Below are 14,253 nucleotides of genomic sequence, written 5' to 3'. Positions count from 1 at the left end.
AAGGCCTGCAATACGGTATAGGGCTTAGTTTTCTTTTTGACATTTTAAAGTATTATAATGCATTTAGATTCACACTGTTGCGTGAACATATGATACGTGCACACAAAGGTTACTTGAAATCTTCAGCAGCTTGGATGTTAGCATGAAACAATTCAGCTTTATTATTCCAACTGTAGTCCTTCATCCTAGTACATAGCTGATTTCCTATTTCTGACAGAAAGGCTAAACTGTTGTAATGCAAAATCCTAAAGGTCAAATGACACTTTACAAATATAATGCCCTGACATTCATCAATATGAGAGTGGATGATAGAATTCTCAGTTTATTCTCCTAACTAAGTAAACTCCAGGTGAAATCCAGAAAAACATCTGGGTTCATAAAGCCTTAAGACCTGAATGTTCACTAAACTGTGTCGCACTGTAGGAAAGTACCATCTTTCTTAGCATGTTGCCCCCACGTTCTACCTGTTTGTCAGTATGTGTTGCCTGTCTCACTGTGATCCTGCTGGTCAGAACCACAGTGCTCATAGTTTGTGGCCTAATGTGTATGTTGTCAGTGGTGCTTAACTGTGTCACTGACATTCTGCTTCCCAATTAGTCACTATAGTTTAGTGACTTCATATTCCAATTCCAATTGGCACACTGGACCCCCCTTATAAGTCCCTAGTATATGGTACTTAGGTACCCAGGGCATTAAGATTCCAGGAGATCCTTATGGGCTGCAGCATTTCTTTTGCCACTCATAAGGAGCTCAGACAAACCCTTTCACAGGACTGACACTGCATGCACACATTATTTCACAGCCATTTTCACTGCACTTTAGTAACTTATAAGTCACCTATATGTCTAACCTTCATTTACTGAAGGCTAGGTGCAAAGTTACTAAGTGTGAGGGCATCCTTGCACTAACAAAGGTGCCACCACGCTGTCCAGGGCCAATTCCCTCGACTTTATGAGTGCAGGGACACCATTACACGTGTGCACTACATATAGGTCAATACCTATAGGTAGCTTCACAATGGTAACTCTGAATATGGCCATTTAAGGTGTCTAAGATCATGGAATTATCCCCCCATTCCACATCTGGTATTGGGAGGCCAATCCCATGCATCCTGGGGGCTCCACCATAGACCCCCAATACTGCCAAACCAGCTCTCTGAGGCTTGCTCTGCAGCTACAGCTGCTGCCACCTCACAGACAGGGTTCTGGTCTGAGCAGCTCAGTCCCAGGAAGGTAGAACAAAGCATTTCCTTTGGGAGGAAGGTGATACACCTTCTCTCTTTGGAAATAGGTGTTACAGGCTTGGGAGGGGTAGCACAGATGGTGTCATCCTTGCATAAGCCAGTCTACACCAGTTCAGGGACCCTCAGTCCTTGCTATGGCATGAAACTGGACAAAGCAAAGGTGAGTGACCACTCCTCTGTCCATCACCACCCCAGGGGTGATGCCCAGACCTCCTCCAGTGTGTCCCTGGCATTAGCCATCTTGTTCAAGGTGTGGGGACACTCTGGAGATCTCTGAGTGGCCAGTGCCAGCAAGTGACATCAGAGACCCCTCCTGATATGTGCATACCTGGTTAGGTAGCCAATTTCCCTACAAGGGCTATGTAGGGTCTCTCCTGTGGGTTTCTCTTCAGATTCAGCTTGCAAGTTTCCTCCAGCAATCCTCTGCATCACCTGCTTCAGCTTCTGACCGTCGGATCAACCATAGACTGCTCCAGGAACCGCTGTAACTGCAACAAAGTATCCAGAAAGGCTACTGTGACCCTGCAACTTCAGCTACAGCCAGCAACTGCAACAGTTTCCAATTTGTGCATGCTCTGAGGACTCCCTGTCTTCACCCTGCACCAGGAGAACCAAAGGAATCTCCCGTGGAGTGACGGAGTCACTTCCCTGCTCCTGCAGGCACTTTCATGCTTGCTGGAACACAGGTGGTGGACCCCTTCGAACCAGACTGTCCTAAGGTCCAGCTGTCCAAATTTGGCAGGGGTAAGAGCTTGCCTGCACGGTCTGCGACAGTACCCCTGTGCACTGCATTATCTGTAGCTCCTGGGGCCTCTGTGAACTTTTTGCAAGAATCCTTCATGCACAGCATGGCCCAGGTCCCCAGCCCTCCATCCTGAGATGCACACCTCGCTGAGTTGTTCTCCAGCGGCGTGGGACCTTCTTTTTTAGTGCTGTAGCAACCACAATTTGCACCTTCTTTGTCCCCATGTCCTGTGACTCCCGTGTGTGCTGCCTGGTCATGTCTAGGTTCCCTCTAGAGTTGGAAGCCCCAACTGCCTCCTCAGTCAGCGTGGAGGCCCCCAGGTCCCTCCTGGGTCGAGGCAGCATCATTTTCATGCAAACCACGACCTTGCTTGAACCAAGGCTTGTTGGATGAATCTAGTGCTACAACTTGCCTGCATCCAACATCTCGACCTGAGACATCTCTTGCATCATGCAGGAACCTTCAGCCATCTTCTTTGGTGCTCTTCTGCAGACTTCTTCTAACTGGAGAATCCTCTTTTGCACCATCGTCTAGGTTGGCAGGGGCTCCTTTCCTTCGTGCAATCTTTTGTGACTTCTGGACTTGGCCTCTCTCTTCACAGGTCTTCAGGTCCAGGAATCCACCATTTGTTACTTGCAATCTTGCTTGGTTCTTGCAATAACTCTTATCACAGCTTGTAGTGTGTCCTGAGGAAACTTGCAGTACTTTACTTCTACTTTCCTGGGCTCTGGGGTGGGGTATTTTACTCACCTTTGTGGTTTTCTTACACTCACTCCCAGTGCCCCTCTACACACTACACTTGCCTAGGGGGGAATTTGTGATTCGCATTCCACTTCCTTAGTATATGGTTTGTGTTGCCCCTAGGCCTATTGCATTCTATTGTATTTTATACTGTTTGCACTATGCTGTGACTATTTACTTACCTGATTTTGGTCTTTAGTGTATATATTGTGTATAATACTTACCTCTAGAAGGAGTGTTGCCTTTAAGATATTTTTGGCCCTGCACCATTAAATTAAAGTACCTTTGTCTTTTATTGTGTATAAGTACTGTGTAACTATAGTGGTATTGCAGGAGCTTTGTATGTCTCCTAGTTCAGCCTAAGCTGCTCTGCTACAGCTACCTCTAGACAGCCTAAGCTGCTAGAACACACTACATTTCACTAATAATGGACTGAAGTTCTCTGCTTTTTCTATGCACATCACATGGCCTGATATGGTTTCTTGTATTATATACTATGGGGGTCATTACAACATTGGCGGTAAAAGCCGCTTCCCGCCGTGCAGAAGACCGCCAATACACCGCTGCGGCAGCGGAATTCCGCCACAGCTATTATGACCCACATCTCGGAATCCGCCGAAATTCAGACACCCAACAACTCCGCCACACCAAAGGTCAGTGGAAAACTGGCGAAAACAAAACCTCCACCTCCACGCCAACAGAAACACGCCCATGCTATTACGACCCACGAATCCACGCGGCGGTCTTTCAAACGCGGTATTCCATTGGCGGTACACACTGCCGCGGTCAAAATACACACACATCTCCAAAACACTGCCACATTGGACAATTCAAAATACACACACCTGATACACATACAAACAATACTCCCACACACCCAACACAATATAAAACACACACCCACATCACCCACAAACCCCTAGAGAGACAGAGAGCACAGCAACTGAGAACTCCACCACACAGAGGCACACAACACCATCACCCATACAACAATACACGCACAATACACCACACACCACTACACATTACCACACACATCAACACTGACACCACCCCATGTCACGCCAAAGACACCCCCGGTTTTCCGAGGAGGAGCTCGGGGTCATGGTGGAGAAAATCCTACGGGTAGAGCCACAGCTATTTGGCTCACAGGTGCAGCACACATCCATAGCCAGGAAGATGGAGCTATGGCGCAGAATAGTCGACAGGGTCAACGCAGTGGGACAGCATCCAAGAAATCGGGAGGACATCAGGAAGAGGTGGAACGACCTACAGGGGAAGGTGCATTCAGTGGTCTCCAGGCACAACATCGCGGTACAGCGGACTGGCGGTGGACCCCCACCTCCTCCCCCACAACTAACAACATGGGAGGAGCAAGTCTTGACCATCATGCATCCAGAGGGCCTCGGAGGAGTCGGTGGAGGAATGGACACTGGTAAGTCAAATCTTAACTATCATATCCCCCACCCTACCTGCATGCTATCACACACCCCCACCCTCACCCCCTCCCCTATCACTCCAACTCCTCACTAGTGTACTAATAACACAAACCACACATTCCAACACCAAGCCCTGCATGACACAACTAAGCATGGTCAACCATCCCCAAAGCATGCTCACTGCACATACACAGAACAACCCCCTAACCATCATCACACAAACCCACACACAGGAATGCTTGCACTGGGGTACACAAACACCCACCCATAGCACACCATTACACACACAGATGCAATAATAATGCTCTTATATCCCTGCAGGACCACTAAGGAACGTCACCACACAGGAGGGTCCAGACATCTCCACTCCACCCACAGAAGAGGCCCACAGTGACGACAGCAGCTCTGCCCTACTGGATTCTGATGACCAGCCCGGACCATCGTGGGCCTCGGGACTGTCGGTTCCCCTTGCACAGGCACAGCACAACACTGACCTTCCACCCTCTGGTAACACCAGCACAGCATCCACCCAGCGGGCCCATACCTCCGTACCCAGGACACGTCAATCAGCGGTGTGTCCACCACTACAGGGAACCCAGTATAACCCACCACCCCAACAACAACAGGGACCTGGGGGCAGTGGTAGTGGGCACACGGTCCAGGGGACGGAGGCCCTGGAACACAGGGGAACTGGGAGGGCTGCTGTGCGACAGGGGGCGGACAGGCTAAGGGAACCCACTCTCCACGAGGCCCTCTCCTCCATCATGGGAGCATACCACCACTCCCAGGAGACGATGGCGACGGTCCTGGCCAAGTTTAAGGAGACCCAGCGCCAGCAGGAGGAGCAGTATTTGGGGTTCAGGGAGGAGCTCAGGACCATCAGCTCCGCCCTGGGCACCATCGTAGGAGTGCTGAAGGACATACAGCAGACCATGAGGGACACTGTGGCACTCCAAGGGGCCCCTGACACTAGCCTGGACGATGAACTGCCCACCACCTCCGCCGGCGCTAGTGGACAGGATGCCCCGCCACAGGACCACCACAGCAGCACCCCACCCCCTGCAGACAGACAACCACCACGCAAGCGGGCCCTGAGATCCAGGAACAGGACAGAGCAAGATGGCAAAACCCCCGCCAGGAAATGAGACCACCCTGATTGTCCCCCCACTGTCCCACTTTGTTACCCTGTCCATACTTAAACTGCCCCAGCTCCACTTCCTATGCCCATATGGGCAGTGCACCTGTGTGACCAATGGACTGGACTCTGCCATGGAAATTCCTCCACCGTCCCTCATCAATATTTTCCAACCCCCCTCCATTTTTGAGCACTTAAATAAACACTCTTGAACCACAAAACAATCTGGAGTCAGTCTGTGATTTGGTAAATTTGTATTATCAATGACAGTGTCAAAATGCATTCTCTATTGTTAAGCCAACATACCTATGTCACACATCACGAGTCCTTGAAGGATGCAAGCAGATGACACACGTTGGTAACCACACCTGTAAAACCGTAATGGAAAGGTACAACTCAGTGACCAAATACTGCTATTAAATGACAGACAGGATAGAGGTAGAAGTGTGAAAGTGAATGTCATGGTAAAAAAAAATGATCTCACCTGTGTGTCACTGGAAATATTGCTGTATGACGGACTCCCTGTTGTCTATGTCTTCTTCCTCAGCTTCCTCCTCATCACTGTCCACAGGCTCCACAGGCTCCACAGCTGCCACAACACCGCCATCTGGACCATCCTCCTGCAGATTGTGAAGCATCGAGCAGGCGATGATGATCTGGCACACCTTCTTCGGTGAGTAGAATAGGGAACCACCTGTCATGCACCTGAACCTGGCCTTCAGGAGGCCGAAGGTGCGTTCGGTCACCCTCCTAGTCCACCCATGGGCCTCATTGTAGCGTACCTCTGCCCTGGTCCTGGGATTCCTCACTGGGGTCAGTAGCCATGACAGGTTAACCGGGTAACCAGAGTCCCCTAATAGCCACACACGGTGCCTCTGGAGTTGACCCATCATATAAGGGATGCTGCTATTCCACAGGATGTAGGCGTCATGCACAGAGCCAGGGAACATAGCATTTACCTGGGAGATGTACTGGTCTGCCAAACAGACCATCTGTACATTCATCGAATGATAACTCTCCCGGTTCCTGTACACCTGTTCACTCCTGTGGGGGGGACCATAGCTACATGGGTCCCATCAATAGCACCTATGATGTTGGGGATATGTCCAAGGGCATAGAAGTCACCTTTCACTGTGGGCAAATCCTCCACCTCAGGGAAAACGATGTAGCTCCTTACGTGTTTCAGCAGGGCAGACAACACTCTGGACAACACGTTGGAAAACATAGGCTGGGACATCCCTGATGCCATGGCCACTGTTGTCTGAAAAGACCCACTAGCAAGGAAATGGAGCACTGACAGCACCTGCACGTCAGGGGGGATTCCTGAGGGATGGCGGATTGGTGACATCAGGTCTGGCTCCAAATGGGTACATAGTTCCTGGATAGTGGCATGGTCAAACCTGTAGGTGACGATTAAACGTCCCTCCTCCATTGTCAACAGGTCCACCAGCGGTCGGTACACTGGAGGATTCCACCATCTTCTCAAATGTCCCAGCTGACGGTGCCTAGGAAGGACAACAGCGACCACAGAGTCAACAAATTCCCAGGTATGTACCCACAGATACACAGAACACAACACCAAATAGAAAGCCCTTCCTGTATGTGTGTTGAGTGTAGGCCTAGCTATGTGTGACGCAGTAGTAAATGAAGCCATGTGGGCCCCTGAAATGGCAGCTGCCTGACCTCTAAACTGGGACAATGGGAATGTGAGGTCACTGCACTGGCGTTGTACCCCGTCGCGGTAGACCGCGGCGCAATGCTGCATTGGTTAACATTGGACCCTATGGGTCCCAGGAGCCAGTGACGAAGTGTGCCGGCAGTGATGATACGCACCGCCGCGGACGTCACCGCCTCAGACGTGACCGCCATTTTCTATCTGTTCAATCACTCGAAACCTGATCTTCGACAGGAGAGGACCTACACTGCAAGTGCTGCTGTGACCTCGGTCTTGAAGAGACAATGGCTGCGGCGTCTGGGGAAAGGGCCCCTGCCTTCACTGCTCAGGAGTTGGAGAAGCTAGTAGACGGGGTCCTCCCCCAGTACATGCTACTCTACGGTCCTCCAGACCAACAGGTAAGTACACAGGGAGCACGTTGTATGGGCTATGCCTGGGTGGAGAGTGCTAGTTGTAAGAGGGAAGGGGGCAGAGTGCAGTGAACATGAAGGACTGTGAATGCATGTGCCACATGGCAAGGGCAAGGATGGGGGCCACTCACTTCGGCGGTGCTCTTGCTAATGACTTCTCTTCTTCCCCCGTGCATGTCATGTAGGTCAGCGCCCACCAGAAGAAGGACATTTGGCGTGCCATCGCCAAGGACGTACGGACCCTGGGGGTCCACCAGAGACGGGGCACCCACTGCCGGAAAAGATGGGAGGACATTCGCTGCTGGAGCAAGAAGACGGCGAGGCTCAGCTGGGGATGGCCTCCCAACGTGGGAGGGGTGCCCGTCACACCATGACCCCCCTGATGTTCCGGATCTTGGCAGTGGCCTACCCTGAGTTGGATGGGCGCTTGAGGGCATCACAGCAGACACAAGGGGGTGAGTACACAATCATTCTGGGGACTTTGCACGCAGTTGAGGGGTCTAGGTGTGGGAGGAAGGCTGTGGGATTCCCTAGGCCAGGGCGACTTCCATAGGCTAGGCCCCTCCGTAATGCAGGCCATGTGGCACACCACCCCACCGCAGTAGAGTGCCAAGTACAGGTATACATGCCCCTGTGGTATCCATGTGTGCAGATGTCCACCATAGCCATGTAGGCCATATCCCAGGAATTGCATCTGTAGAGGCCAGGAGCATGGCGTAGTGCAGGGGGCTGCTGTGTCTGTATTGTCCGCCAACGGTAGCGGTATGCCATGCACTCAACCTGTCTTTCTTCTGTCGTCGTCCCCCCTTTTTCTGCTCTCCATGTTCTTTCGTGCATCAGCATCATCAGGCGGAGGTACAGTGGCACCAGAGCACGAGGGAGCTGCATCCCACATGGCCATGGAGGGCCACACCATGGACTCAGAATGCACCAGTGGGACGGAGGGTGAGGGGAGCTTCACGTCGGGCACCGGATCCCCAAACAGCGACACAGACTCGTCCGCCGATGGGAGCTCCCTTGTGGTGGCGGCACCATCTGTGCCCCACACTTCTACAGGTACAGCCGCCACCTCCCCTACCAGCACCGCCCTCCCAGCAGCCCCTCAGCGTTCGCCCCGTGCCCGCTCACCCAGGAGGGTGGGCATCACCTTCGCCCCAGGCACCTCAGGCCCGGCCCCTGTCACCCCTGCTGCCTTCAGTGAGGAGGCTATTGACCTCCTCAGGTCACTCACTGTTGGGCAGTCTACCATTGTGAATGTCATCCAGGGTGTAGAAAGGGAGTTGCAACACGGTAATGCATTCCTGGAGGGCATTCATTCTGGTCAGGCTACCCTTCATCGAAGCCTGCAATCTCTGGCCTCAGCACTGATGGTAGCCATTGTCCCTGTGTCTAGCCTCCCCCCTCCAACTTCCTCCACCCAGACCCAGTCCCCTGTGCCCCAGCCTATCCCAAGCACACCAACAGACAAGCATGCACACACCTCAACACACAAAAGTAGCTCAAGCAAACATAGGCACCACACATCCCACAGGCACTCACACAAGAATCACCCACATACAGACACACCAACATCCACTGCCTCCACTGTGTCCCCCTCCTCATCGTCTCCCTCCTCCCTCCCAGTGTCATCTACACTCTCAACTGCATGCACTACATCTACAGGCACTAGGACCCGCACCAGAACACCCAGCACCACACCCTGCTCACCTGCACTCACCACCCCCACTCCCATTTACACGTCCCCTGTGTCCTCTCCCAGTGTGTCTGTGACGCCCCCTCCCAAAGTACACAAACGCGGGCACCCACACACCCAACATCCATCCACCTCACGACAGCCTCCAGTACCCGCACCTGCACCCAAAACAGCTAAAGTGACACCTCCTACAACCACCTCCTCTTCCTCCACTCCCAGACGCCCTCCAGCTACCCATCCCATTGTTCGTCATAAACTCTCCCTCAGCAACGTTGACCGCTTTGCCCCCATCCCCACCCCTCCAATTCATAAGTCCCGTAGTAGCACCTCAGCCAAAAAGACTCCTGTACCAGTGGTGCGTGTTCAAGGTGTGTGGAGTGCACCGGCCACCAGGGCAGGCAGTGTGACACGGAGCCAAAGCACTGCCAGTCCACCCCCTGTAAAGCACCCAAAGTTGGAAAGTGGCCGACGGGACAGGTTGAAGACTCCTGGCGGCAAAACTGGTGACAAGGGTCCCAGGGGGATTGCAGAGTCAGCTGTGACTCCTCCAAAGGTGGTGAAGGGCCGGAGTAAGTCTGCACAGTCTGGTGAGAGCAGCACAGCGGAGAAGGGCGTCATCCTCCCCGGAGGCCGGGACGCCACCGCCAGCACCGTCGTCACTGGTCAGGAGACCACCGCCAGAGTCATTGCCCAGGAGGGCATGAGTATCGTCACTGGTCAGGAGACGTCACTGGTCAGGAGACCACCACCAGAGTCATTGCCCAGGAGGGCACGAGTATCGTCACTGGTCAGGAGACCACCGCCAGAGTCATTGTCCAGGAGGGCACGAGTATCGTCACTGGTCAGGAAACCACCGCCAGAGTCAGTGCCCAGGAGGGCACGAGTATCATCACTGGTCAGGAGACCACCGCCAGAGTCATTGCCCAGGAGGGCACGAGTATCGTCACTGGTCAGGAAACCACCGCCAGAGTCAGTGCCCAGGAGGGCACGAGTATCATCACTGGTCAGGAGACCACCGCCAGAGTCATTGCCCAGGAGGGCACGAGTATCGTCACTGGTTAGGAGACCACCGCCAGAGTTACCACCAGAGTCATTGTCCAGGAGGGCACGAGTATCGTCACTGGTTAGGAGACCACCGCCAGAGTCATTGCCCAGGAGGGCACCAGTATCGTCACTGGTCAGGAGACCACCGCCAGAGTCAGTGCCCAGGAGGGCACGAGTATCGTCACTGGTCAGGAGACCACCGCCAGAGTCAGTGCCCAGGAGGGCCCCGTCTGCCACAGCCCCACTGGAAAATGAGGGACCGTCATGCCACACACCAATACACAGATCAGAGACCGCCATGGCAAAGCCCCGCTGAACAAGGGAATCACCGCCATGGTGAAGACCGCTGAACAGGGCACAGCACCGCTGAACAGGGCAGAGAACCGCTGAACAGATCAGAGACCGCCATGGCAAAGCCCAGCTGAACAAGGGAATCACCACCATGGTGAAGACCGCTGAACAGGGCACAGCACCGCTGAGCAGATCAGAGACCGCCATGGCAAAGCACCGCTGAACAAGGGAATCACCGCCATGGTGAAGACCGCTGAACAGGGCACAGCACCACTGAACAGGGCAGAGAACCGCTGAACAGATCAGAGACCGCCATGGCATAGCACCACTGAACAAGGAAACACCGTCATGGTGAAGACCGCTGAACAGGGCACAGCACCGCTGAACAGGGCAGAGAACAGCTGAACAGATCGGAGACCGCCATGGCATAGCACCGCTGAACAAGGAAACACCACCACATCAAGCATCGTTATCCCATGTACAGCTGGGACTGTGACGGTACAGGAACCGTCACGGGAAGCTAAATGCAGTGTGGGCACCATTCCCCCTCCAGAACCGTTGGAGACTGTTATCCACTTGAGAGACTGTGGTTTTGCACTCCCCAGGATGGTACAGTGGGCAACCCACCCACTGTATAGACTTGAGAGGCTGTGGCTTTGCACTCCCCAGGATGGTACAGTGGGCAAGCCACCCACTGTAGAGACTTGAGAGACTGTGGCTTTGCACTCCCCAGGATGGTACAGTGGGCAAGCCACCCACTGTAGAGACTTGAGAGACTGTGGTTTGCACTCCCCAGGATGGTACAGTGGGCAACCCACCCACTGTAGAGACTAGAGAGACTGTGGCTTTGCACTCCCCAGGATACATCAATGGGCATGGAGCCCCGTCGTGGATCTGGCGTGGTGCTGTAATCCGGCTGAGGTGCCCCCCCCCCTTCCATTCCCCCTGAGGTGCCTGTTGTATTTCTATCTGATGCCCCAGCAGTGTTCTCTCTGTTTGTGGACAGGTATTGTGTGTGGGCCTCGCCCATGCATTTTTGGCCCAGTGGTGCACGGACATTGATATTTGGTACCTGTATTTTGATACATTACAATTTTTCGACTGATTTCCTTTGGTCTTTGCATTCTTCCGGGGGGGTTGTGGGTTGTTACTGTGATGTTTTGACATGCATAGCTGTGTGTGTTATAATGTGCGAGGGTGGGGGTGGGGTGGGTGTTTTGCGTGTGTCCCCCCCGACTTTTGCCTCCCCCCTCCCCTATGTCATAGGTGCAGTACTCACTGTTGTCTTCGGCGCCGCCGTTGCTGGTGTTCATAAATGAGCAGGAAGACAAGGGCAGGTAGGATTTGTAATTCTGGCTCCATGGTGTCTTCCTTCCTCGTGGGATGTGTAGAAGGTGAGCGTTTTCCCATTGCAAAAGCTGTTTCCGCCGTGTTTTTATCCACGGTGAATCCGCCCCGGAAAAGGTGGCGGATTGGCGGGTTGTGATACTGTGGGCAGTACATTGTCTTCCGCCTGTCTGTTGGCGGTGACCGCCGCGCTGCTTGTCTGTACGCCGTGGCGGTCGGATCTTTAAAGTGGCTGTCTATGTTGGCGGTTTCCGCCACGGTCATAATTCCCCTTTTTTGTCCACCGCCCTGTTTGCGGTATTACCGCACCTTTAACACCGTCTGCCAGGGTTGTAATGACCCCCTATATCTGCACTGTGTGTTTTTGCGTTTGGTCCGCACACTCACACAAATGGGCCCTCACACATGGGAACAGTTACAATTTATGTCCTTATAGTATTCAATATCTTCGATAGAGAGTTAATTATGTCTTTAATTTATATATAGATTTAAAAAGATGACGCAGTGTGCAATATTGGATTTAGTGCCCTGATTAAGGTGGCTGTGAGCATCATGAACATTGTTGAAAGCATAAGTCCACCTAAACGCTCGTCGGCAGTTCTGGCATTTTTGATGATTCACTAAGGCAGAAAGGATTATCTATCAATTGGCAGCAAGGAGGATTTACCAATTGACGAAGAAATCTTGTTGATGAGAACTTGCATCTAAAGACTTACCGGATTGAGCCATAAGAGCTATAATTTATGTTCTTATTATGAGCATTGACCCTTGTGATATTAATTACTACAAATGTGTAATGAACTTATTTAAAGTTTATTATTGGAGTGAAATTGTAAATTACACATATATGGGTGTGATGTCTTAATTCATCATTTATTTGACATTTAAATTTGAGATTATTGATATTCATTTGTTGTAAAATATCATTGTGTATGTCATTGTTTGTCTTTCCGGTGTCTTGTCATCGTTTCTATGTAGATTTTATCTGTAGTCATTTGTTTATGGTCTTTGTGTGTTGATTTACATGTTTATGTGTGAAGGCCTTTTGTGTGAGAGTTATTGAGCGGATAAGGGGTGATGATTAATTTTAGAAACTGTATAGTTTGAAATAATGAATTAAATAATGATGTCTATATACACACAAATACTTGTGTTTGGATCAATACATTTTTGAATATAATTTAGGCTTATTTTTTTTAGAATAGTTTGCTTTATTGCATTAATAGGAGAGTGATGCACTTTTTACTTATTGTCGATTTCCCCGAATCTCTCTCCGTATTTGTGTAGGGACCCTGTATTTTTCTTTAGCTCCTTGATACTACTCAACGTGCTTAGCTGAATTCACCAGGTATGTTCTGTGATTTAGGGCCTGATTCAGAGTTTGGCAGAGGGGTTACTCTATCACAAACATGACTGACATCTCGTTTGCCATATTGTGATCCCTTTATAGGCTATCAGAGTTGTAATACAGTGGATGGGATATCTGTCATGTTTGTGACAAAGTAACTTATCCGCCAAACTCTAAATCAGGGCATTATTCTTGTATTATTCCTGATTTCCAGGAGTAAGCCAGGAATCATGAAAGAGTAAGTCACACCTGCTCATGCACCAATTGTTGTGATTTGTGTGCACTGGTATCACTATGATCATTCAAATTTATGTGCTCAAGGAATATCTAAAATTTGCTGCATTTTACATCTCCATTACAATAATGTATTTTTTTACTTCATGTAACGTGTTCTGTTGCTAAGCATTGCATCAAATAAGAAGTGTACAAAATGCAAATAAATTAAATAAAAGAAGCAGATGGAGACGCACTAATGGGGTCAGAGATGGATGAGCAAAGAGAAACAAATTTCATAATAAGGGGAACAAGATGTACAACAACAACAAAAGAGACAACACCGTTGGTGACTAAGAGATAGAGATTCTTTAAGAGCATCAGTAAGGCACATATTAGTTTTATTTTAGAATACTGAGGATGACAAAGTTGTAGATTAAAGGGAAGTGATATTTACGTTAGCAGTGACATGGAGGCAAGTAAAGAAGAATCGTGAGGCACATGTGGGGTTAGATAAAGACCCATCAGGGGAAGAGGTGTATAAACAGGTTTGACATCAAGTGGAAAAAAACAATCTCAGCATTCCAATTATGTAGACTACTCCATTGTGAAGAAGAGCTGAACAAAGAGTTCTTAAGCCATATTACATAAGGTGAACTCTCTGCCACTTTACTAGAGTGGTAAACGGGTGTTTGTCACAGGAACTGTAAAGGCATAGGCTGCTTTGGGCTAGAAACATCGCTGCATTTGTTGGCATAGCTAAAGTAAACAAAAAAACATACACAATAGCATACACAAAGCAATATAACAGCACAATTAAAACATAACAAGGCACAGCGGAACAAAACAGACAAAACAGAATGCAACACAGGCACAGTACAACACAACATACATTTGCAATAATCCAACACAAAAACACAGCAGCACAG

The sequence above is a fragment of the Pleurodeles waltl genome, chromosome 8 (genome assembly GCF_031143425.1).
Source record: "Pleurodeles waltl isolate 20211129_DDA chromosome 8, aPleWal1.hap1.20221129, whole genome shotgun sequence".
Taxonomy (NCBI): Eukaryota; Metazoa; Chordata; class Amphibia; order Caudata; family Salamandridae; genus Pleurodeles; species Pleurodeles waltl.
The sequence above is the reverse complement of the archived record's forward strand: the minus strand, read 5'-3'. Positions refer to the sequence as shown.